This window comes from Lygodium microphyllum, chromosome 20, assembly GCF_053477565.2.
Source record: "Lygodium microphyllum isolate KBCC chromosome 20, Lygodium_microphyllum_v1.1.10, whole genome shotgun sequence".
Classification (NCBI taxonomy): domain Eukaryota; kingdom Viridiplantae; phylum Streptophyta; class Polypodiopsida; order Schizaeales; family Lygodiaceae; genus Lygodium; species Lygodium microphyllum.
The window spans coordinates 933,716-959,567 of record NC_141154.1 but is presented as its reverse complement, the minus strand read 5'-3'; positions in this window follow the sequence as shown (position 1 = coordinate 959,567).

Genomic DNA, 25,852 nt, shown 5'->3' with positions numbered 1-25,852 from the left:
AAGTCCCTGCTATATGTTTGAAGCCTAGTTTAAAGAGTAGTGGGTTCATGTTGTCTATCTAGACCTCTATTACGATATGGCAAGTGACTACAATTGCTCCTGGACTATCGGGTCTCAACTCTCTAGTACATTGGCTCTATTGTACTGATCACTCACCTAGGTATCTACTACTGGGGTTTCCTATAGCTAGATCTTGGCCCCTACAGGGTCTACGAAGATTGGAGTTTGATGTTCAATTTTCCCATCTGATTTGCAGCTTTTTGGTCAGATTACCAAAATCAAATGTCTGTGTGAGTCTAATTTGTCTGAATTGGACAGTCAAGTTGTTTGATTTGTGGGTTTTTTGACCTTAGACTAGTCAAGGTTTGTCCAATCAAATGATTTGATCACTGTGATCTACCTTGATTATGATTTTACTTACACACTTCAACACATAAACACTTGAAGTGCATAAGGAAAGATAGAAAGCTGAATTTGACATGTCCACTCCACCACTTATGTATTCAATTAATGTAACATTGCAAATTGATATGTATAAGAATAAACACATTAATGGGTTCTAAGTAAGAAGCAAACCCACTAATAGGAGCAAACCCTAAGAAGTTGGGTAGGACCCAAGAACCAGGATGACCTAAAGCAAGTAGCCATGATTTGTCAAGCGATGGAGAAGGAAGAAAGAACCGACACGATTATGGACACAACTTTTCTCGATCTGATTAATTTGATTGACACACTAGTTACTCAAAAAACTATCAATATTTCGGGAACCAATATCAATCCTATAGATAAGGAGCTCGACTTGGGAGAATTTCCTATCGACATTCAAAAAATGGTAAATCAATACGACTTGAAAACCAAAATGGTGCATCATGGTAGACCAACCAAGGATATCATAGCTAATCTCGAGGAAGAGAGAAGGAAGGCAAGGAAAGGACTGCAAAGCATAACTGCCTACGACCAAGAGCAGTGAGCCCAAAAGCTGAGACAAGACATAGAAATGTGTGAGGTCCAATGCGTGTTAGCTCTCACCAATAGAAGTAGGGTAGGACCAAATGCTGAGAAGGAGAAAGTGTTAGAGTGAGACCAAAATACATGTGGTTACTAAGAAAATCGACAAGTATTAGCCTAGCACTGATCCTTTTTGAAGTATTTGGAGCATGTATGTGAGGGTGAATGGCCTCACATGCCTTGCTCAATGAGTGCAAGATTTTGGACTTCTCCTAGGAGATAAAGGGAAAAAGCGGTTTACTAGCCTAGAAAATGTCAAGGAGAATAAATTTGACAACCTCTAGAGTCTCTTCATCAAGAGGTTCGGCAAAGAAGCAAGATACTCCAGCATCCTCATTATGAGGTTGATGAATGTGAGCCAAAAGAAGGGTAATGAGAATATTCGAGACTATATCACCCATCACTACAACAGAAACAAGGCATAGATGCGCATGTTAGACGTGCAAAGTCAGGCATGTCTATCATTGCATCTGTATGTGCATGTAAAAGAGCATGTAAATAGATGCGATTTTTGCATCTATATATCCACGTAAATAGACGCCAATATAGACGTGCCTCCAGACGCTCAATTATTTAACCACCTGAAATTGGACTTAATATAATAAAAAAACCAGAGTTAATAATTATTTAACCACCTGAAATTGATTCTTGAGTATGCACGTGTGCGCATGATAAAAACCATAGAATTAAAAATACACATTGAATCATTGAATAAAAAAACTAGAGTTAATAATTATTTATGCATTGCTCTCTAATGAATGGCAGTTCCTCCAGTTGACAAGCCTGATATAAGTAATTAGCGGCAAGCGACATAAACCTTATTATACAATTAATAGCAAGCATTTCAATATGTATCTCGTAATTTCTCTACTTGAAGATGATAAAAAATACTTCCTTTTTATTATGGAAAATTCAATTTAGCTTTAAACTTGACTATTGATTCTTGAGTATACACGTGAGCGCATGATAAAAACCATAGAATTAAGAGTACACATTGAATCAGTAAGCAAATTAAGTATGTTACAGTGAATGATCCATCTCATCTTCAATGAGATCAGCCCTTGCTAAACTATCTACTTCTAGGTCTATGTTACCAAGAGGTAACGAAACAAATAAGTCTATCCCACTATCAGATGTGTTGCTATATTGCTCAATAACTTCATCAATATCATCGACAATCACATTATTGTCTTCTTATGCATTTTCTTGAACATTCTCGCGAGGTTCATCTTGTACTATATCACACATATCATCCATTATGGTGTCATCATGTACATCATCATTAATTGTTGGATTATCATCTGCTATCTCCATGTCGGTAATATTACCATATATTGGTTTTGAACGATTAGAACCATCGGTTATTGTTTACCATTGGATGATACACAACCTATATTTGAAAAACAAAAGCAAGAAACTGAAATACTTATTATATTGCATATATGTATCACATGTATACATATTAAAAAATCAGCTTTTGCATATATACCTACTCGCATTGTTGAGGTAGTACTAATGTGTCATTCTTGTTTTGGTGAAAATTGTAGAGTCAATGATTACCAAACCACTTGGATAATGTCTGATTGTGCAATGCTCACCATTTGTTACCACTTCTTTCAACCACTTTACATCCAGTACATATATAAAGAATCTTCTGAAGTCAAGCTTCAGAATATCTTGGATCAAGCCACACTAACCTTCCATGGTACCATTAGCATCCTCAAAGTGAGCAAGGACATCACAATCTTGGGTATTTCTCTTTTCATCTATACGTTGACTTCGAAGATGGTTACCCTCACACCAAATAGCATTGAATAATGTGCACTAGTAGTAAAAGATAAAAGATCAAACATGTCAATTATTTATATAAAATATAGCTTATAGAAACAAATTAATTGATAGTATGTCTCACCTTTGATAAGAAACCTCGTGTATATTCCCACTCTTCTTGAGATATATTAATTTCCTCCTCTTTTTACATTCTCTCAATTTCCTCAGGTAACCAATCTATATCAATATGATGTGGGAGCGCATTTAGATGATCTGGAAATGAGACATTACGTCCATATGTGGTGCGAAATGCTTGTCTTTCGCTTTTTTTCTTGCCCTTGCTTCATTATATAGTGTTACCCATTTGCTCATTACATCACTATTGAGCACACAAAAACTATTTAACTTACGAAGTTTTTCTTTTGTTAGCACTTTACTCATTTCTTTTCCTTGAGGTATTATAGAGGTCATCCTCAAGTCTTCATCATCTTTCCATAGTCGTGGTTGAGAGGGGTCTACTTCAACAAGATATTCAGAGATATAAACAAGGGATGATTGCACTAACCAACCCTCAACCATGCTTCCCTCAGGCCCTACTTTTTGCCTCACAAAAATTTTCAAAGTTTTCATGAAGCGCTCAAGAAAAGACATCCACCTTGCATGAACTACCCCACAAAGTCCAATCTCATCAATCAAATGTACGAGTAAATGTAATTGAGTAGTCAAAATGGATCAAGGAAAAATTTCCTTCACCAAACAAACCACCTCAAGAGATAATACTTAAGCATCTTGCAATGTGTTTGGATCAATTTCCTTTGAGCTCACATATCTGTTAGGATGTATTTGAGAATTGTTTATTTTTATGTAGAATTTCAAAGATATATAATGAAAAAATACAATGTATACACACCTCACAAGCTCTTCCATCTTGTAAATGATATCACGTACATCTTTGGATACACAATGGGATATTCTAGTAGGAAGTGCGAATTGAATGTAAATATTCATAGATCAAATGATTAGTTGAGGAAAAAGTCATCATACCCCAAAGTTTACACATAGTTACTCCACAAATTACTATATTCATGGTTAGAGATACCCTTACTTGAATCATTTTGTGCCAATCGTGGGACTTCAAACCAGATAGTTGCTCCACACCTCTTTTCTTTTTCTTTATGAAGGCTCCCTTGAGACATCTCATACATCCTATGCGTGTTTGAAAACTAAATATTTATTCCTTCACTATTTTTTCCTCGTTCTTTGACAACATCCAAGGTGCATGGGGTAGCTCAATCTTTCCTCTAGGTCCAATGCGTGGCCAGGCTCGTCTCATGCGACCAATGTTATGTAAATCCTCCCTTACATTGATCGAATCACGAGCCCCTATCAAGTGATCCCATAATATAGATACAACATTTTTGAATATGTGCATGGGGTCCAACAGGTGATTGATCTTGAGTTTAGTATAGTACGGAAGATGAAAAAATATAGAGAACCTAACAAACAAACAATATATTATGTAAAAAATTCATCATGCTAAATACTTTAAAGTCAATCGAGAGAAATGCACTTCTTACCGACTCATGCCGAGTGGAGGATGGTTGTCAGCATTAATCCATCTCTCCTTCCAATCTTGAATGGTTAGAGATTGTGGAGTCATTCCATTAGTAGGGAGAACATATTTGGGATGGTCAATAGGAAGAAATCGATGATGATTATCGTAGATAGCCTTCTTTAAACGTGCCAGCCTAGAGGAAACTAGAGAGGGACCATAAATAGGACATGCATGATATCCTGATGTGGTTAAACCTGAACAAACAAGTAAATTAATAAAATGTAATTGATTCAAGTCTTGAATTTCAAATATAGAGCTATATACATGTACTTGAACACTCTCTGTATCCTGAAAAGTCATGCATGGTCCACAACAACATGGCCTTCAATGTGAAATCTCTAGAGGATGCAGATGCACTTGTATCTTGCACCCTCAATACCTTCCCATAACATTTCTAACTCTTCAATCAAAGGATCTAAGTAAATGTCCATGTTTTTTACCTTGTGCTTTCTAGGAATCAAAAGGGAGAACATTACATGTCCCTTTTTAATTGCCATGGATGGAGGAATATTACAATTCACCAATACCACTGGCCATACACTGTATGATGTGCTTTTGATGCCAAATGGATTGATTCCATCCATACCTAACCCAAATCTCAAATTTCTTGGCTCTTCTTTGAAAACAGGCCTCAAATTATCTATATGTTTCCATGCCAGTGTGTCTGCAGGGATCCTTCATTTTCCATCACTTGAACGATGACTAGCATGCCATGATATGAGCTTTTCAATAGACTTACACTTGAACATAAGTTTTATAGGTGGAACAATCGAAAAATGTCACAAAACCTTACGAGGCACATCCATTGACTTCATCTCCACTTCGTATCTTGATTTGCCACAAACAGGACACTCTCGTGCGAACTCATAAATCCCACGAAATAAGACACAATCATTGACACATGCATGGATCTTGACATAATCGAGGCCTCCCAGAGATGTCAAGTAATGTCTTGCTTGCTCTCTCTTAGTTGGCAATTTGTTTCTTTTTGGAAGCATTTGTGATAATAACCTACATATATTTTTAAAAGTGAGTTAAAAAACCACTAACATATATTTCTGTCTAATTTCAAAATAGAACAATTAATATTATGATTCATAAGCCAAACTGAATTGATACCTACTTCAATAACACATCCAAACTAACATTACTCCATCCATAAATTATTTGCAAGTTAAGTATCTCGAGGGATGCACGAAGAACGGAGTATGTACAACCTTCATACAATGGAGTAGATGAGTGTGTATAGTGGATCATCTGGCTTCATAGAGTGACCTTCTCCCTGAACTAGTTGCGAAAATAGATGGTGTACCATATTGTCCAAAATCTCATCCTCTAAGACTTGATGGGGCATTTCATGAGGGCTACTATCATGGTTGTGAGTCTCCACTCTTCTTGAAGACTCTGCCTCCTCACGTCGATGTTTTGCAGCCTCTCGACGCTGGGGAGGGAGCATTTGAGGATGTGGCACCGCATCCTGCTCAACCACAAAAGGGAGTTTCATGTATGTTGATATATATTGAGTAACATAGACTAGCAATCTTAGTGTTAAAAAAAATAAAATGAATACCGGTGATTTTTCTCGGTCCCATTCTCCATACAAGCTGAGGTGTGACATTGTAACTCGACGTACTCGAAAAATACACCCTCGACAACGATTACACATGCATTTAATTTTTCATCGTAGCCATGCATCTCGATTATGAAGACGTAATGTTTCATCCTCAGTTGAGGATGTGCTCGTTGACTCATCAACATGCACCGCAGTAGGTAATGACGACGACATGATTAAACCTAATTCATGACAACATTAAAATATTTGTCATTTATATGTTTACATAAAAACTTCAAGCTGGTAAATTTATTATTCTAAGATCTTAATTTTAAATACACAAAACTCATCATAAATAATGAAAACTTATGATAAAAATTCACTATCAAAACTTATCTTAAAAACAAAAAATTATGATAAAACCTAAATGCGCGTCTATATCTACGTTTACGTACGCATCTAAATTAGCGTCTATTTACGCATCTACATTCGCGTCTATACATGAGTTATAGATGCACATGTCAAAATTCAAAACATACTTAAATCATTTCTTTTCAAACTGCGCCTTTCCTTTCCTGCATTTTTTACAGTTCTGAAGCTCAAGTTTAGCCGACATCCAGTCTCTTCATGCCTCACTTAGTCTCTTCATGCCTCACCTCCTCATGACTCACCTCTTCTTTCATTTCAAACACACAAGAAGGGAAGAAGGAAAGCCAAGGAGAGGAAGAAAGAGAGAACAAGAGAGAGGAGAACAAGAGGAAGAAGAAGCGGCAAGCAAGCAAGCAAGCATCAAGGGAAAGTAACTTACCAAGGAGAGGAAGAAGGAGAATGAAGAAGCGCCACCACCTGCCACAACAAACACCCAAGGTGAGTCCTCTCTCTCTCTCTCTCTATCTATCTCTCTCTCTCTCTCTCTCTCTCTCTCTCTCTCTCTCTCTATGTGTCTATGTATTAGGATTTCTGATTGCATTATGTATTGCATTTTTTAAATCATGAATGGTGGTCGTCAGACTGAAATTAGCCGACTGAGTGCGTCTGCTAGCGCGTCTACATTTCAGTGTAGACACAGGGATAGACGCGAAGAAATGTTTTCTGTCATTGCGTCTCGTCTCAGAGCACATGTATTCTACATCGGAGATGCGAGAATACACACGCTCTGCACAGAGGCTTTGACTTCAGAGTCGCGTCTCCAAGTGCATGTACTCTGCAGTCTACACACGATGATACGCGCATGCCAAAAGCATTGACCTAGAAACCGCGTCTGACAGCGCGTCTATACTGCATCTCAGATGAGGATATAGACACGCTCTGGACAGAGGGTTGACTCTAGGGACGCATCTGAGAGCGCATCTATCCTGCAATTTAGATGCTGTTATACATGCGCCAGCGCCAGCGCCAGCTGTGATAAAAAACAATTTTCATTGCCTAAACGATATATTTTTGCATTAATGAATGTGACTAATCCCATGTTTATGCTTATCAGGTTTCTTGTTTATGAGAAGCATTAGCACTTAAGTTTTATGCTCAATGTCTAAAGAAAGCTAAATTATTAGCACTTTCAAGTGCCATGAGCATCCATGTATTTTTTCTTTTTGTGAGCATCAAAAGCCTTCTCTTACATAATGATTCTAGGCTCACTGAATGATTTTTCATAATTAGTGTTGGATCAAATCAAGGAGTATGGCTCTTTGAAAATGTTTAGGTGTGGATGAAGGTAATATATGATTTTTTATATGCAAACAAATTTGTCTTTTTCTTGTGTTTTTTTTGCAGATGTTGCATCTTGGTTCATCTAGCAATGACCCGGATTTGGATCGCATGAATGATACATTGGCCTTGTTCGGCAGGGGGGTCATTGTATTTTTTGGAGGTTTTTCTAGTAGGGAAGACTTCATGGGAGAAATGACCTAACACCTTGGCCGCTCTCCCACAGCAGATGAGGTGTTCAGCGTCATGTCTGGAATGCCTCTGATGTCTTTGCCTGGCACTACTTTCCAAACTCCAATTGTAGATACTCCACGTGTAGGTATTCCACGTGCAACACTTGTACATGCATCAGCTGAAGCACAAGTGTCAACCAACGCACGTGCATCTGCAGAAGCACGTGCATCCAGCGAGGCAAAGGGTAGTCGACAAAGAGGGAGGAGGGAGAGTCGAGGGGGAGGACGAGGCTTGTGTGGGGGTTTCCTAGGAGGTGGCGAGCGATCACCCTCACCAGTAGATCACGTAGAGGAGCCTGTATGCCAGTACTATAGAGTTACAGATACTGGTGGCATCTTCCATGATGATGAAGGAAGGGATGTAATGGCATACATGAGGAGCGTCGTGCATGTGACGTATAAAGATTGTTTCGTCTACTTCAAAAATCAGAAAAGAGGCTTGTGGTAGGAGGTGTTGAGGGCACTCCATAGGAGGTACCCAAATCCTGAGGGTCAGCAATTCTCAGATGATTGGGGGGATGCACAAAAGTGAGGGATTTTCTTCACAACAAAAGATCCCACCTCAGGACACGCGCCAGAGACTCACTGCGGAGGCAAGAGGAGAGGTGTGAAGCCTATAGCCAACCACCTATGTGCCATCGCATAGAGTGGAAGAAAGCCAAGAAGAAAGAAGCAGAGAAAGTGAAGAGTCGCCGGTACGTAGAGGCACGACGGATCCAAATGTAAACCATGGGATCGGGCGGCAAAGAGTTGTGGGAGGCAGAGTTTGTAAGTATATTTTGATTTCTAGTTTTTTAAAATTTATATTTCTTTCAATTCTTTATATAATTTGTTCTAATACATTGTGTCTCATAATTGTTTGTATATATCATGATTGTTTTGCAGACTACTATCATTGGTAGGATACCTACTTCTAGAGAGGCAGGTTACCATCGAGGCCATAACCGCGCAACCACATGGCTTCACTTCTATGAGGAGGGTCTCATCACTGAGGACAAATACAATCGGGCTATGAGGATTCGACAGCTAGAGGAGGTATGTTTTTCTTACTTTCCTATTAAAAGTATAGCTAATTATAACTTTTTCTCCATCATGTCTATGTAAGCAACCTTGACCTTTTGTGTGTGTAGGCAAACTCGGATGTGGAGCATAGTGAGGAGCGGGATAGTGATGCTAGTAGCCATGGTGGTGCTAGCAAAGATGTTTCTTCTTCAAATTCATTGAGGAGCACCATACCTCCTCTATGGCCTTGTTTTCTTGTATATGTATTATCCATCTTTGAGCCTAGTGCTTGCGGCCACGCTTTAGGTGGCAAGCACTTAAACTCCCCATGAAAATGCTTTTGATCTATAATGAATACATTGACTTTTTTTTTCAATTCTCGTGCTTTTAGATCCATTGTCTTTTTCCCAAATGCACAATCTGATGTATGGGAGGGGTTTTTTTCCAGTTCTGTTTTACACGTCTATTCGTGCGTCTAAATTGTAGAAAACGCGCGTTTATAAGCGCGTTAAAATGCAGAATACATGTGCTAGACAATTCAAATTTAAAAATGAAATTAAATATCTTTTTTTAAAAAATGAGATTTTTTGTTTTCTGTTCGCGTCTATGAGTGCTTGTAAAAGCACGTCTATGGGCGTGTCTATATGCCCGTCTAATTTGCCAAATAGACGTGTTGGTTGACACACATAATAAATTAAATAAATAACAATTTTGGTTTTTTTATGCGCTTGTATTCATGCGTATATATGTGCATCTGTTGCACGTCTATTTTTTCGTGTAAATTCCTTTATACATGCGATTATAAACGCGAAGCTGTAGACGCGCAAATAGACGGCGGATAGACGCGCTCGTGAGATTTTCTCTATATTCAAAAATCGCATCTAAAAGTGCGTCTAAGAGGCCTTTTTGTTGTAGTGCATGTGGTGAGTCTCTTTAAGAGAATCCCAATGGTGGAATGAAATAACAAACGGGTGGTCTCCACTATATTTATAAACAAAATCCAGAGCAAAGAGCTCTACAAGGACATGATGAGGAATTTGAACTTGTGAACCAACATGCTAGCTAGGGTATTTGAAGAAGCTCCATAACCATGACCTGAGATGACACTCCCACTAGATGCTCAGAGAGAGCTACAACCATTAGCGAGAGATTTAGCTAGAATACACAAGACAAGAAAAAGGGTGTTGACTAGAGCCATGAGTTGGCAAATATGAAGCTAGAGTTGGCTAAGCTTCAGGAGGTTATGAGAAGTCCTATACAACCACACATGCAATGCGTGCATTATGGAGGAAATCACCTCCCCTGGAAAATGCTTGGATCCTCAATCAAGTGCACTAATCTATAGTAGATCTAGATACGACGCAATGCATTGCAGCTTGCCATGATGATTTTCGTACTTGTAACCATACAATAAGTCCTATTACCTAGAGAATAGGCTACTAAAATTTGTGAGGGGAACTCCATTAGCTCTCCTAGAACCCAAGAACTGAAAGACAGCAGCTGCCAAGATGCACATCAATCCTATAGGGCTACCAAGACCATCTAGATCCATTGTGAGTTGTCCACCAATTGATTCTTCAATAGATTACATAGAGGAGATGAATGAGGATGAAGCATATATGAACCCTTATGTCTCATACATATGACAAAGAGGGTGACCCCATCTTGATGATTTTCAGACTGGTGCTGGTGATGACATTAGGTAGGGGAAGAGGTTGAGATCTAGGAGGACAACACCAAGAACCCATCCTATGAGTGCTAAAATTGCGATCATCTAGGGCATATCTCATCTTGTTGCCCTGAAAGGGAGCAAGCCAATCTAGACAAAGCTCACTTGAGATGTTTGAAGTGTGAGATAATATATTTATATGACAAGTACCCTAGGTGAAAACCTTCCACTAGTTTAGCAATCATGATGTCCATACCCTTCAAGTTGTTCAAAGTCCAGACACTTCATGGTGAGGCTACCTCAATCCCATTAGACATCATGACCCGATCACAAATGAAGGAGGCTGATATCTCATTACCTGGACCTAGCAATCTTGATGTAGCTTCAATAGGGAGAAAGAGCTTTAGGAGGAGGAGAAAGAGGGCCGAGATGAAGGTAGCACTCAAGGTAGATAATGCCACCACACTATCCAATGGAAAGCAAGTCACAAATGTAGAAGCAAAAACATCTACTTCGAAGATGACAGAAAAGGGGAGTGCTAATATTGGGCAGTATCCTGACCCAAAGTGCCACTTGAAAGTAGTGGATAACATCTAGGAGTGGGTGAGAGAAGCCCAAGAGCATTTCAAGTATATCAAAGCTATCATGGAAGATGGGATCAATGAGCTCTCTAGCATGAGCAGACTAGTCTTGCCCATGCAACTAAGATCAAGAGATACATTTGCACCCTCACATGGCACTTTATACACAAAGCCTATATTCGCCACAGGTAGGCAGATTGGTTGGGATCACTTGCAAATAAATGTAGATCCTGATGAAAAGCAAGCAGTTGGAAACATACTTGTGACATTGATATCAACCCCTCTAACCCTACCTCTCAGAGAGTTACTTATGAAGAACCCAACACTATGGTGGCAAGGCTTGAAGTAGTGGGTATACTGACCTAATGACTTGGAGCAATTGACTTGTCTGACAACTATGCAGTAACAAATATATCAAGCTTAATCCTAAACTTAGTGCCTAAGTCCTTGTATATAAATGCTTTTTGGGAAGGCACAAAGATACACACAATCTTGCCTATCAATTCATAAGGAGATGTTACAAGGAAGGGAATTGTAGATATAGGAATGGGAGTTATTGTGAACAACCATATAGTCCTATCAACTTGGGGTAACCCTTTTTGTAGAGACTGATAAGTTTAATATCACATTGGCTAATGGAATGAAGGTCATAATGTTTGGAGTGCTGAAAGATTAGGCCTTCAATGTTGATTCCAATGGGTTGCTAGCATCGAGGTTTGGTAGGTTGTGACAAATGACAACCTCCCTCCTTATTCTCGACAGTGGGTTCCTCTACTAGTGGCTTAATGGTCTTGAAAAGTGTCACTCTACCCTTGCTAAAAACTATAACAATGCAAAGATTACCCATGGCTAGGTGAATACATTGTGATTGATAGTCGACATTGCAACAAGTTTTCTCCTTGAAAGTTTTTCTTAATAGCGATTTGGTGCCTACATTCTTAGTGTTTGGAAACACATAGATAATTATCAACATGCTTTGAGACTTGATAGAGACGGCAACCTTACACATTTCTAACAGCTTGTAGGATTGGCCACCATAAGGGGTGAGAGTAGCATTAGTGGATTGCAACTGCACTTTGCCAAATTGGGTCCAATGGTCATGAGTCAAGGTATGAAAATCAGCTCTCTCATCGATCAATGCATTGATAGTCATGTGTGTTTAGTAGTGACTGTCATGCATAGGTAAGCTAGCGGTACTGCTTCCTCATCCTCACTGTCCACCTTAGTGATAGTGGCTACTCATACATGGACATGGGGTGCTAGCATTGGGGGGTCATGCAATGGGTGTGTGGGAGAGAAATACTTCTTTATGCGGCTGCCATTAAAGAAGCCTATGCCCTCCCCCTTTAGGGTTTTTAGTTTGCTTATGTCCTTTGACTGAGTATAGTAGTACTAAGTCACCTTGTTTGAAGCTTTGCTACTTGACATGCTTGTCAAACAAGCTTTTGCATCTTTCCTTCTCACATATGAGTGCCTGAGTGGCTAGAAGCCAGATTTTTATTAAGCGTTCAAGTTTAATCAAGTGTTCCATCCATGCCCCCTTTCCATCCCATATTTCTTGAAGGGCAATCCTAAGGCTTGGTACAAAGAATTCCAAGGGAAGGATTGGCTCTATACCATATGTCAATCTAAAGGGGGTTTGTCTTATAGCCCTCTTTTAAGACCTGTGGTAAGCCCACAAGGCCGCCATCAATTTGTTATCCCAATCATTGTGTGAAGCTGAGATGACCTTGGTCAAGTTGTTTACTAGGATTTAATTTTTTGATTTAGCTTGATCGTTTTCCTGTGGGTAATAAGGTGAGGATTTGCAATGGATGATTGAAAAGAAGGACAGGAGGTGAGCTACTATCTCATTGATGAAGTGTGTGCCTTGGTCATTGACTAGTTTGATGGGACAGCGAAATCGTGAGATCACGTGCTCCCATAGGAGCTTAATAGTGGTCCTAGCATCATTCTTTCTCATAGCTCATGCTTCTGCCCATTTTGTTTGATAGTCGGTGGCCATAATGATGTATTTATCTTGTGAGTATTGTGCCACAAGACTAATGGATCTCATGAAGTCAATCCCCCATTTCTTCAAAGGTTTTCATGCGATAATTGAGGTTAGCTCCAAGTGATCTTTACAGATAGGAACTTTAGTTCACTGGCACTCATCACAGTGCTTTACGAATCGTGTCGCATATCTCGAAAGAGGGTAGGCAACCATAGCTATGGATGTAGCACTTTAGGAGCTCTTGCATCTCCACTAAAATGTCCTCTTGCAATTCCACCATGTGCCTTTGTTAGTACATCATGCATCTCATGCTCATGCACTACCATAGTAACCCCTTTTGTCCTAGCCTGTAAAGTTGACGAGCTATTAGCTGATAGGGTTGGATTTTCAGGATAAGCCGCCTAAGTTGGGTCTTTTTTTATCAGTCCTTCCAGTAGTCCATGTCGAAGCACGTGAACTATGTCATTTGCCCAATATGGTGTCATGTCAGCTCTTAACAAATCTTTTCGTTGGATAAGCATAATAGATGCATGTCTGGCAGTTCGTTCACAATGCCTTGTCTAGTAGCTTCTCCCTTTGGGATGCGAGATAGATGGTTAGCCATATAATGTTGTTTTCCTTTAGTAGGCACCATCACGGAGAAATCAAACTCCAAAAGAAAAAGAAGCCATCTAGCAACGTGTCCTGTAGCACATGGTTTGTTAACCACATACAACAAGGATTGATGTCAACAAAGAAAGAAAAAGGCATAGCTATAAAAAGGCAAGTCTATGGCAATTGGCTCATCTAGTTCTTCAACCCACTGCTTTGGCCCCAACCATACCCTTTGGTACTGCCTCAGTAGGTTGCCTAAGCTGAGAGTTACTGGGGTGGTCACCAGTGTGTTGAGGAGGCTGCTAGTTACTTGCCTCTCTCCTAGGTCTGTGGTTCTTGGCCAATGGCCTTGATCGTCTTATTGGCCCGGAGCATCTAGGCTTTGTCTAGGTGACCTAGCTTGTGGTGCCATCCCCTCCCTTAAGCTTGGACTTGAGAGAGATTTTGTTGTGCTTATGCTTGAGAGATCATGGATCTCATATTCTAGTATGGGGTTAGGGCCTTTTAGATGCTTGTGGGCCTCCTTCACACATTCTTATGACTTCTTGATGGCTTCAAGTTTGCGTTTTGGGTAAGGGTACTCCCTAACCTTAGCACTTCCCTTTTTAGCCGATTGAGGAGCCGGCATCTCTTCCTCTGCATCCATGACTTTCCTTCCGACAGGTAGTGTTATGGCACTTTTGGTTTTGAGGGTGACCTTAGTATCTAGTCTTTTCTTCCCTTGTGTGCGATTCTTCTTTCCAACTGAGGTTGTGTCTAGGCTCGGGTAAGTTACTGATGAATATATGTGTGCATCACGTGGGTTCAAAATAAGGTATTTTTAAAATTTTATACAATTTTTACATACAGAAGCCTGTACTATAAAGGGGTTATTTATAGAGTGAATAGAAAAGGGTTATGTTTTATTTATGAAAAATTCATAGATAAGGATATTTATAAATAGGCCTTGAAGGCACATGATGTAGAGGATGTATATCTAGTAACTTCCCCGAGTGTCTAGGTTACTATTCCTTGGCAATGATATATCGGTCTGCTTTGTTTGCGCATGTGTCATGACATGCAATGGGATAGGCGTGGCCTCCCCATCGAGTGTCTTGACAACGAAAAACCCCAATGGAACCAATAACTTGTTTCATGAACTAGAGGATGGTCTCTGCCTGGAGCAATCGACAAAAAGATGAGTGATTCCACACTCACTGCAAAGAAATATGTCGGAGGTGACTGCAATTCCAACATAGGATTGGCTCTTGGGTTTGTGGTCTAGGGATACCTGTAGGATTTATTTACATTCTAGGGATGGTCGGTTTAGCATCATTACATGCACCGAGAGCTAACCAGGCTCCCCTTCCAAATAAATTCAGTGGCATGTTCGTAAGGTAAGGTTGACTATAAGGCTACGAGTATGGGACCCTCCCAGGTAATTGACAATGCGTGGTGTGATGGCCGAACCTACCACAATTAGCACAAGGTTGTGGCCTAGGGTCTTGACACTAAGCTGGCAAGTGGTTTCCATCGCAATGCACACATTGGGCATGTGGGCCCATTGATGGTCTCATCATCTCCTGTAGTTTGGCTATGTCCATCCTAATCTCTGCTAGTTCTTGTCCCAACTCATTTCCCTTTCCTTTATCTTGAGTGCTTGGGTATGCTCTCTGAGTTGGCATCGAGACTCTCTCGAAACTCCTGGCACTCGACTATTCTTGATTCAAGCATCTTGAGCCTCTTTCCTTAAGCTGGTCATCCACACTAATAGCTTTTTCAAAGACCCTTACTATTGCATCTTGCTGCAAGCTTGAGTTGCTAGCCAAGGCTTTGTAGAGCTCTTCACTTCGTATTCCGTTGATGAATACTGTGGATACCGCCCTTTAGGTTGGTCTCTCACCCATGGGAATTCTCTTGAAGAGGCTCCTCACATGGGTCACAGAATCTTGAATATCCTCTTTCTCTTTCTGCTTGACATTCATGAGTTGCACAAACACATTATCGCAGTATCCAAGTTCAAAAAATCTGTTAATGAAGAGATTTTTCAATCCATTGAAATATGCACGCTCTGCAGCAACTAGACTTCTGTAATAGGTGACCCTTGTCTCCTGGAGCATTGAGTAGGATTAATGAGGCTATTGGCCTCACAAAACTTCTCAAATTGCTCCACAAAGTTGTAAACACCATATTGGGGAATATGAGAAATTCCCATAAGTTTGGGACACGTGGTCAAATCTTTGGACTTGCCATAACTTGAACACCATAACTCCAAATCGAGCGCTCTATAGCTCAATAGATTCCATTTTTCAAGTGCTTTCCAATGATAGGTCACATCATATAGTTTTGAGAAACTTATGGGCATGTTATCCGGGTACCACTTTTTTAGTATTCAAGAAATGGGAATTGGGAGATTCCCAAACTCACTAATATTGTGTTTGTATGGGTCATCGGTTGCTTGGTATTTTTTCAGCAACTACTTTTCTACCATATCGATTTTTGATTGGCTCCTAGATTCTTGGTTAACTCCCAACCCTGTCAATAGGGATGTTGCCAATGCTGCAGTGCTTTGTTCTGTGGCCATGTTATCTAGTAGCCGCTTTTGTCATGAGCTCACTCAGTGTAAGATCTCCTTATAGCGCTCTCTCACTCTTTGACTGATTTCTGGCCACTAATGCTAGAACTAATAGATTCCATTTTTCAAGTGCTTTCCAATGATAGGTCACATCATATAGTTTTGAGAAACTTATGGGCATGTTATCCGGGTACCACTTTTTTAGTATTCAAGAAATGGGAATTGGGAGATTCCCAAACTCACTAATATTGTGTTTGTATGGGTCATCGGTTGCTTGGTATTTTTTCAGCAACTACTTTTCTACCATATCGATTTTTGATTGGCTCCTAGATTCTTGGTTAACTCCCAACCCTGTCAATAGGGATGTTGCCAATGCTGCAGTGCTTTGTTCTGTGGCCATGTTATCTAGTAGCCGCTTTTGTCATGAGCTCACTCAGTGTAAGATCTCCTTATAGCGCTCTCTCACTCTTTGACTGATTTCTGGCCACTAATGCTAGAACTAATAGATTCCATTTTTCAAGTGCTTTCCAATGATAGGTCACATCATATAGTTTTGAGAAACTTATGGGCATGTTATCCGGGTACCACTTTTTTAGTATTCAAGAAATGGGAATTGGGAGATTCCCAAACTCACTAATATTGTGTTTGTATGGGTCATCGGTTGCTTGGTATTTTTTCAGCAACTACTTTTCTACCATATCGATTTTTGATTGGCTCCTAGATTCTTGGTTAACTCCCAACCCTGTCAATAGGGATGTTGCCAATGCTGCAGTGCTTTGTTCTGTGGCCATGTTATCTAGTAGCCGCTTTTGTCATGAGCTCACTCAGTGTAAGATCTCCTTATAGCGCTCTCTCACTCTTTGACTGATTTCTGGCCACTAATGCTAGAACTCTCTGGATCTCTTGCATTTCTAAGCTCTGGCATAAGTTCCTAGTTTGCTATTTATGGTTGTACATGGCTAGGCCTTGCAGAGTCTTACGTGCCAGCTTCCTCTCCTCCTTTAGATCTGCTATGATGTCCTCTATAGGTCTACCGTGATACTCTAGCCAGGTTTGAGCATCATATTTGTTCACTAACTATTGGGTAACCTCACGAAAGTTTCCTAGGTTAAGCTCCTCATTGGTTCTTCGGCCTGAGTTGTCCTCTTCCATGTCTAGGACTTCCTGTTTTTCCAAGTTATGGATTAAGTCAATAAGGCCGGGTAGATCCACTTCCATGATAATATCTATCCTTGTTGCATTTGGATTTTTTGGTTGTGTCCTTCACTTGGTCTTGTTTTTGGGAATTTGATCATCCTTCTATGTCATTGGGTCTTCTCTTATTGGTGAGCTCGTTCAAGTTCTTGAGTCTAGTTGTGTCCCTTGTTAATTACAACCAGTCCTCAACCTATCCTCACTCTATGCATGTGTGCATATGTGTGCTCTTTTCTGTCCAGTATGCGAAATCAAGGCTTTTAGCTTTTCTCAATTTTTCTTTGAGGTTGGAATTTAGAGTGAGTGGGAAGACAAGTGCCTAGACGACTCTATCACTCTCATTGTGGGTTTAGCTTGATAGGATTGTATACTGATTTTTGGCCATTTTTTGCCATCCCAGCTAGTTTATAGGGTTCTCTACTATTCTCTCTGCTCAGTCATGATTCATTAGTACTCTAAGACTCCACTTGATGCTGCTGTCGGGCACAATCGCTAGATGGTCGACTAGTGTTGCCTCTATGCACGAGTCTCACTGGTCCCTTTGTTTCTTGTGCTAGAAAGGCTTCTTAAGCATCTATATGGTCTTTGGGCATTTGGAAAGCCAATGTCTCGATGGTCTGGTCCAATTTTTAGAAAAATCTAGGAAATTTAGAATCGGCCCAACATGTCTAAATTTGTAATATTTTCACACGAAATATTAGTAATGTTTAAACCCCACAATTCTCACGCAAAAGCAGTGCAAAGTAATCTCCCGCAACAGAATATTGTTGGTGGCTAAGTGCTTACCCTGCGTGCTTCAATAAACAGTTCACCTCATCTAGCATAGGAGGCCGAGGCTAAGAACCCGTAGGCCGCACGAGAACACCCTTCATGGGAAAAGGTAAACAGATAATGGTTAAATTTTGTGCAATTTTTTTATATTAATAACCCCTCCCCCTCAGCTGATGCATGGCAGGGGAGAGGAGTGTGAGAGGGAGTGTGAGAAGGCCTTGAGAGGTGGAGACCATGGGGGAGGGAGGAGGCATGCACATAAGCCATGTGGGTGGCTATCTCCCCCTCCCTCCCCCCCCTGTATTCTATATAACCTCCCCCTTAAGCTTGGGGGGAGGGAGGAAGAAGAGAGAAGGGAATCATGACGTCCGCCAGGCTGCCGTGCTGCCGACATATCTCCACCATGGACTACTGTTGACGGGCCGTTGCAGCCACACCTCCACCCATCATCATCATCGTCAGCATCATTATCATTATTATCCTGATCATCATCTCCTCCACTATTACTCTCTCTCTCTATGTAAGCTTCTGTTTAGAAGCTTAGAAGCTTCTTTACAAGCTTCCAAATAAGGCTTCCTTAAACCCTTTTCACCCACACCATCTCGGTTCTCCTAAAATCGTATCTGCTAGGGCTGTGTCCCGTGTAAAATAGAAGATCCCAAGCAGAGAGGGTTCATATGCAAAAGTAACCCAAGGGGAAGTCGCTAAACAAACTATCTACGTCGTTTATGGCTCCCAAGAAAATGGCAAGAGGTGCACACGCAGGAGCTTGTACTCCGAGTTCGCGTGTGGATAACACCCTGAACCTCAATGCCTAGGTTCTTAGAAATTGATTTGGCATGGAAAAAATGCATTTAAGCATGTCTTTAATACATGTAGTCCGAGTTAAATATATTTGGAATTTTTAAACACAATTATCCATTTGTTTACAAAGTTAGTGCATGTCATGCCTTTGAAAAATTCTTGCACTTCCAAGTTGCAATCCCAAACGCATATTGCATAGGTTAAAAGGAGGAATTGTCCAAATGCATCCTTGTTTTCCTCGCAAGAAGGATGTGATTTGTAGGAAATAATTGTTAACGTCCATAAAATGTTGTCCAAGTAGATGCATTGCATGAAAGGGATTTATGTACCTTGCAAGTTGCATGCAATGTTAATTACATCCTAAGTTGGGTTAAATGTTGTAAGGATGGATTAAGTCAATAATAGTCCTATGACACTCGCTCCTGCATGAACTTCTTTTATCGAAGTTGTTTTAGAAAAATGTGCATTTCATATTAAATCTTGAATTCAATGCATTAAGTGAAGTCTTTATAAGCATAATTCTTGTTGAAATTCAACGTAGGTTTTTATATGAGTTAGCCCTAAACTTGTCAATCATTATGATTTAGGCAAGGAAAAGAAATGGTCCTTGTACATCTTTTAGTTGCATAAAAGGAAAATTTTATGAAAGGCATACTTGCATGGAATGTTGTATCTTGAATTTATTTATGTACATCTCTTAGGAAAAGAATTTACATCTCTTCTAAGGAAATATCACTTCTAGTTGCAAGACCATTAGATCGATTAGGTAATTCCCTTGCAAAGGTGTAACTCAAGCGATGATCACCTCAATGCACTAGGTAGAGTTAAGCTATGTTAAAATTCTACCTAGTATCGCGCTTGACAAATCGACTTACTATTTTCAATCCTAAAGTTCCTACCCACATTCACGGAATGTTAGGGTTAGTTAGATGCCCCTACAATGACGATCTAGGGTTTTTACCCTAGGGTAAATTGGCCTAATATTAGACTTCTGATTGAGTTTAGAAACCTAGGGCAAAACGTTGTCGGCCTAGTATGGTTAGGGTTGGGCTGGGTCAAGAAGACTCCCAAACCCTATATCGTGACCAAAGTATTCCTGACCCAGGAATACCTTTTGACGGGTGAAATAATCCCACAAGTTAGGTGCGACACTTGTCTCGTGCAACAAGTTGCAATGTCGCATGGCTTTGCGTTTAAATCACAAGATAGATTTTCCACTCCTTGGAACAAGGTTGGAAAGTCCTAAGTACAAGCTTAATTTGCAAGAGAATGAGTAGTAATCCTACTACATCACCCTTCCCTGGGCTGATTTGCCAAGTTAGGGAAGTTATGTATTACCTAGCAAGAAATTGACAAATCAAGTTAGAACGACAAGGTTGTCCAGGATTTACTGTCTTAGTTTAAGGAACCTAAGGTGTTTGTTAATTTGGGTTAACAGGGTATAAACCCTAACCCAAGGATAAAAGGGTAAACAAGCAACAAAACCCTTGGAGATCTTGCCAAGTCGCAATTGATCCCGGATCAAATGCTGGATGCATTCGAAGAGAAGGAATTATACCTTAGTAGTTGGCCAAACAAATAACCACTTGATTGATTGTGTTTGTACAGTTAGGAGCACTGTTTGTACTTCCTTACTCAATGAACTAAATTTGGAAAAATACTAATGCTTCAAGTTGAAGGCGTGGAGGGAGAGGTAGCATCAGTTACCCTCGACTGTCTGCCTAACCCTAACCAAGGGGGTTGTTAGCCGCACCAAGTACGTGGATGGAACTCACCGCGACAAGTCTCTCCGTGGGTGCTACTTGGAGCAGGAGGACGCTTGGGTGCCAGGGGGGCTCTGGCCGTAAATCCCTTGCCTCTGGGTCTTGCACAAGAGGCCCACGTGACTCGCAATTGGATCTTGAGGCCCGCATACTAGTCTACGAGCAGAAACTTGGATTAATGATCCCTGAGGATTGTTGGATTGCCTTCAGGCGGATTATGGATTAGCCTTCGGGCTGGATTATTTTGATGTATTCCAAGACTGATAAATAAGATCAATTGTTGAAAAGGAACTTGTTTGACATTGTTTTCTTGTCAGTGCTTAAGTTACGTGAAGGAACCGGTGATTAATTGGCTAATTAAGAAAGCTATTTTTGTTTGTCAAATTAAATATGGTAGGTAAATAGATAACTAAAGCAACCCTGAGGAAAGTGCACTGGATGTGACCATGGGGCCATCCTACGGAAGGGTGGTCCCAGTTGGCCGGGAACTTTTCTCTAAGGAAATTGATAGCAAGGAACGTTGACCTAGAATCTAGCGTACTAGAGTCCCGATTTATGCTATTTTAGGGAAACGAAATGGGACTATGCCTTACAAGTAGAGAGGTGGAGCTTTGCATCCCTCTCATTTCCCATTCTCCTTGAACCAAGTACAACATGAATCCCTGACGTTTTTGCATAAAGTAGTTCGCCTAAGGTTCAACATAACTACCGTTCTAGGAATTTGACCACTAGGAAAACCCTGATTCAGGTCAGTCCTAAGTGGGAACAGCGGGAATGCTTCCGCTTTGTGGCAGACTCGGGAAGACCTAGATCGCAAACCACATGACATTCTGTGGGAGTGCCGGGTGGCGCTTTCTAGACTCTCTTCCTGATGGGCTACTAAGACGTGCTCTACAAGTGAACAGGTGGACACGTTACAAAATTGCACGGGACGAATGACTAATTCGCAGGGCTGAGTACGAGTTGGATCGAATGATTAATTTGAATGGGCCAAGTTGGGCCAAGTGTCTGATTCATACGAGTTGATGAGTACAAGTTGAGCCAACTAACTGATTCAGACGGGCCAAGTACTAGTTGGCCAGAGTAACTAATTTGGATGGCCTGAGCGGTGGGTGTCCGAGTTAAGAAGGTTGAATGACTGAATGGGAGTAAGTTGAGGGTTGAATATGGGACCAGGCTGAAGGCCTTTGATGTGTCCAAGTTGAGTGGGCCAAGGGTCGAGTATCCAACTATCCAAATTGATTGGGCCAAATGGCCGAATGGAAGTGGGTTGAGGACCAATTCTAGGACTCAGCCCAAAATCATCGTCACTTGGATGGCCGAACGTGATGTGTTTTGTCTGAGCCGACACAAAATTCACTGCGTCAAGTAATTGTGGCCTTCACACTAGTTGAGCATCTTGAAATCCTACCTACGCATAAAGGAGAAGGTGTGGGTATACTTGCAGTGGGCAATGAACTTGTCAATGATGCGATTGAAGTAGGTCCACGCAATGAAGCTCTCTCTTTCTCTCTAGCAACTAGGGTTTCAAATGAGCTCTGGTCTCCTGGCTATTAGACCCCTCCTTCTCAAGGTTCTTTCCACTCCTACCCCCTTGCTTGTCGTCCTCCATCCCCTTCAGCTCTCCTACCTCCCATTTTTCCCAGATCTATGCCTTGTTTGGCCTACTTTAGTGTAGCAAACCCTACACTTTTCCAACCGATTTCCTAACCTTAACCTACTCTAAATGCAACAAGAATCAAAAGCAAAGTACTAAACTAATTTCTCCTACTAAAATAACCCTCAAAACATTATCCTTCAATTGCAAGCTCATTTTTCTCCTCAATTGGCCCCACTAATCAAGTACAAGGTGTGTAAGTCTTGTGCAATTCATGTCTTAGGGAGACAAAGATCAAGAATGGTCCCCAAGAGGAAAATGTCACACACAGATGGCAACCCCACAATGAGCAGCAAAGCCTCATGCGAGGGCATCACTGCAATCCAACTGTGATATCAATCGTAAGTAATGAATTTCCAAATTAATAAGATGCTCGCTTTGATTTTTGCATGAGATATGTTTGGCCCTGTACTATGCCACGCTAGAATAGCTCATTGAATAGGATAAATCTTATCTCTAATATTCGACGATGAAGTTTTGCAAAGTTCTTGTATCAAGGGAAGTTAATTGCACCTAGTTGCTATGGGACAAGTCCATACATAGCATAAGCATCATATAAGATCCTAAAGTATTAAGGATCGATAAATTTTTGTTAAACTTTATCTACGATAATATTGTTTAAGGTTCGCGGATACACATAGATGGTACATTCATGGGGGAGATTATGTGAAACCTACATCAATGATATGCGACTCCTTGCCTTAGTAGAAAGAAATATAAAGGTCAAGAAAAAATGTTGCATAGTACGGAAAGGCTAAAAGATAAATGTCACTTAGAAAAGAGGCATAAATGCTCTTGCTAGACTAATTAACTTGCATTGAAATGATAGGACTTATATCTTTACACTGTTTGAAACCTTAACATATGCCTTAGCCAAGTGTTAAGTAAATTTTTTGCACGGTATCGCTCCTTGATCCCAAGGGGGAGAGCAAACGCAATGGAAAGGTTATCGTGACTATTCTTGCAATGTTTGAAAAAAATACAATTGCTTTTATTGATTGATCAATCAATGTCCTAAGTGTTGTTGCATCAAACTGATTGTTGGGATGTGATTGGATGATTATTCCAAGTGCTTGTGTTTGATGGTAAATGCATGGCAGGGGCCTTTGATAACAAGTTGCCACACAGGAATAAAGGAATGTTTTCTTGGAAAATGATATTGGGATAAATGCCTTGATTGTGGTTTATTCTTAATTGGATTAATTAAGGAAATGATATTTTTCACATGTGGATCATGTCGAAGGTCACACCACATTTCAACCCAAGAGGGCACTATTCGATTCACATGTGAAAGGTCGAGTGGTGAAAAGGCCAACCACAGTAGTTATGTCTCGCTCCTAGGTTATTTGGGATCAGCTGGAGCTCTGGACACCCCTTGCCTAGTCTGGAATGGAGTTGAAGGCTGCCATGGGCACAACATCTCTGGCATTGGAAGATCCTATTCTAGATAAAGGATGGAAATTGTGGTGCCATGTGATTTGGGCCAGTTACTTTTGTAGGGCAGAAGGGATATATACTTTCTCTTGTATGGGCAAGAGCAAAGACTAACTTGAAGATAAGTTAAGGAACTTGTTTGTCAAAAGGACTCTTTTACCCTGTTTTCATGTCTGTGCTATAAATTACACAAACGAACCCTATTCTCTAAAAGTTTTAATTAAGGAATATGACTTTGAATGTCACACATAAATGTGATAGGGCCTAATTAAATAATTAATGAATTCCTATTGAGGGAAGTGGGTGGGTGGAACCGAGGGGTTCTGTAATATTTTCACTCAAAATATTAAGTCAACCTTAAACCCCACACACCCCGCGCATTAAGGCACCCCAAAGTGATCTCCCACATCGAAAAATGTTGGCAGTTAAACGCTTACCATGCACGCGCAATAATAATTCCCATCCATATTGTGCAAATAAGATCGAGGTTAAATCTCGCAAGGCCGAACGAGAACACTCTCTAAGGAAAGGTAAATGTATAATGGATAATTTTGGTGTAATGTTTTTTATTAATTACCCCTCCCCTTAGTTGATGCATGGCAATGGGAGAGGGAGTGTAAGAGAAAGGCATACTGGTGTGGGGAATCATGAGGGGGGAGGCATGACACAAGCCATGTGTGTGGCTACCTCTCCCCCCCTTAGCCTATATGACCCTCCTAGGGCACGAGGAGAGAAAAAAAGGAGGACGATTGCTGCTGCTACCGCGCCGTGCTGCCCAGGCCTTCGCCATTCTGCCACGCAGTCTGCCTGCAGGGGCGCTGCTAGTGTCACTTCATAGCCATCATCATTGCCTTCATAACCAGCATCTTCGTCGTCAATCTCCTCTTCTCCAATCAGTATCCCCCCTCCACATCATTCTGCTGAGAAGCATAAGCTTCTTGGAAGCTTCTTTAGAAGCTTCTAACAAGGCATTCATAAGCCTTATACACACATGCTTCCCCAAGAATTGAAATCCAAGCCTCCAAGATCCTTGATCCTGCACAAGAGAGGAAGATCATAGACTGTGAGTCTTCAGGACGCGCGAGTAACCTGAGGGAAGCTGTTGCAACAAAAGAATACGTTGCATAAATGGCCCCAAAACAAAAGATGGAAGGCGCACGCGCGGAAGTCTCGAACCCAAGTTTACACGTGGATATTCCTACGAGTTCTCATGCCCAAGTTCTACGAGCTTAATTCTCCTTAAAAGAAATCCTTTAGGCATGTTTAACTTCATGGGAAGAATGCATTTATGCTTGTCTCTAATTCACGTAGAAAAGTTAAAATACATTTGGGAAATTATCTCCTTGGACGATTTACAAGAGTTAGTGCATGTCGTGCATTTGGGTTTGCTTGCATTTCCAAGTTGCAAATCCTAAGCGCATATTGCTTAGGTTTAAATGATGAAATTGTTTAAATGCATCTTTGATTGTCCACAAAAAAGAAAAGCGCATAACGCATTCAGGTAGTAATTTTCTACTTGTGGATTCGTATGAGATAATCATTGTCGATGTTGTCCAAGTAGTTGCATTGCATGGAAATGAAACCATGAACTTGCCTGTTGCATGCAATGATGCTTGCATTTTAAGACAGATTAAGTGCCGTAGAACGGATTAAGTCAACATTAGTCTTATGATATTCGTCATGCATGAACTACATTTATCAAAATTGTATCTAGAAAAGGTTGCATGTCACATATTCGTCATGCATGAACTTCATTTATGGAAGTTGTATCTAGAAAAGTTTGCATGTCATATTAAAGCCTGAAATTCAATTGCATTAAATGAAAGGTTGTAGTCATAGCTCCTTGATGTAAATCTATGTAGGTTTTATGCAAGTTATCCCCCAAATTGTCAATCATCATGATTTTTGCAAGGAAAAGAAATGGTCTTTGCAAACCTTACAGTTGCATAGA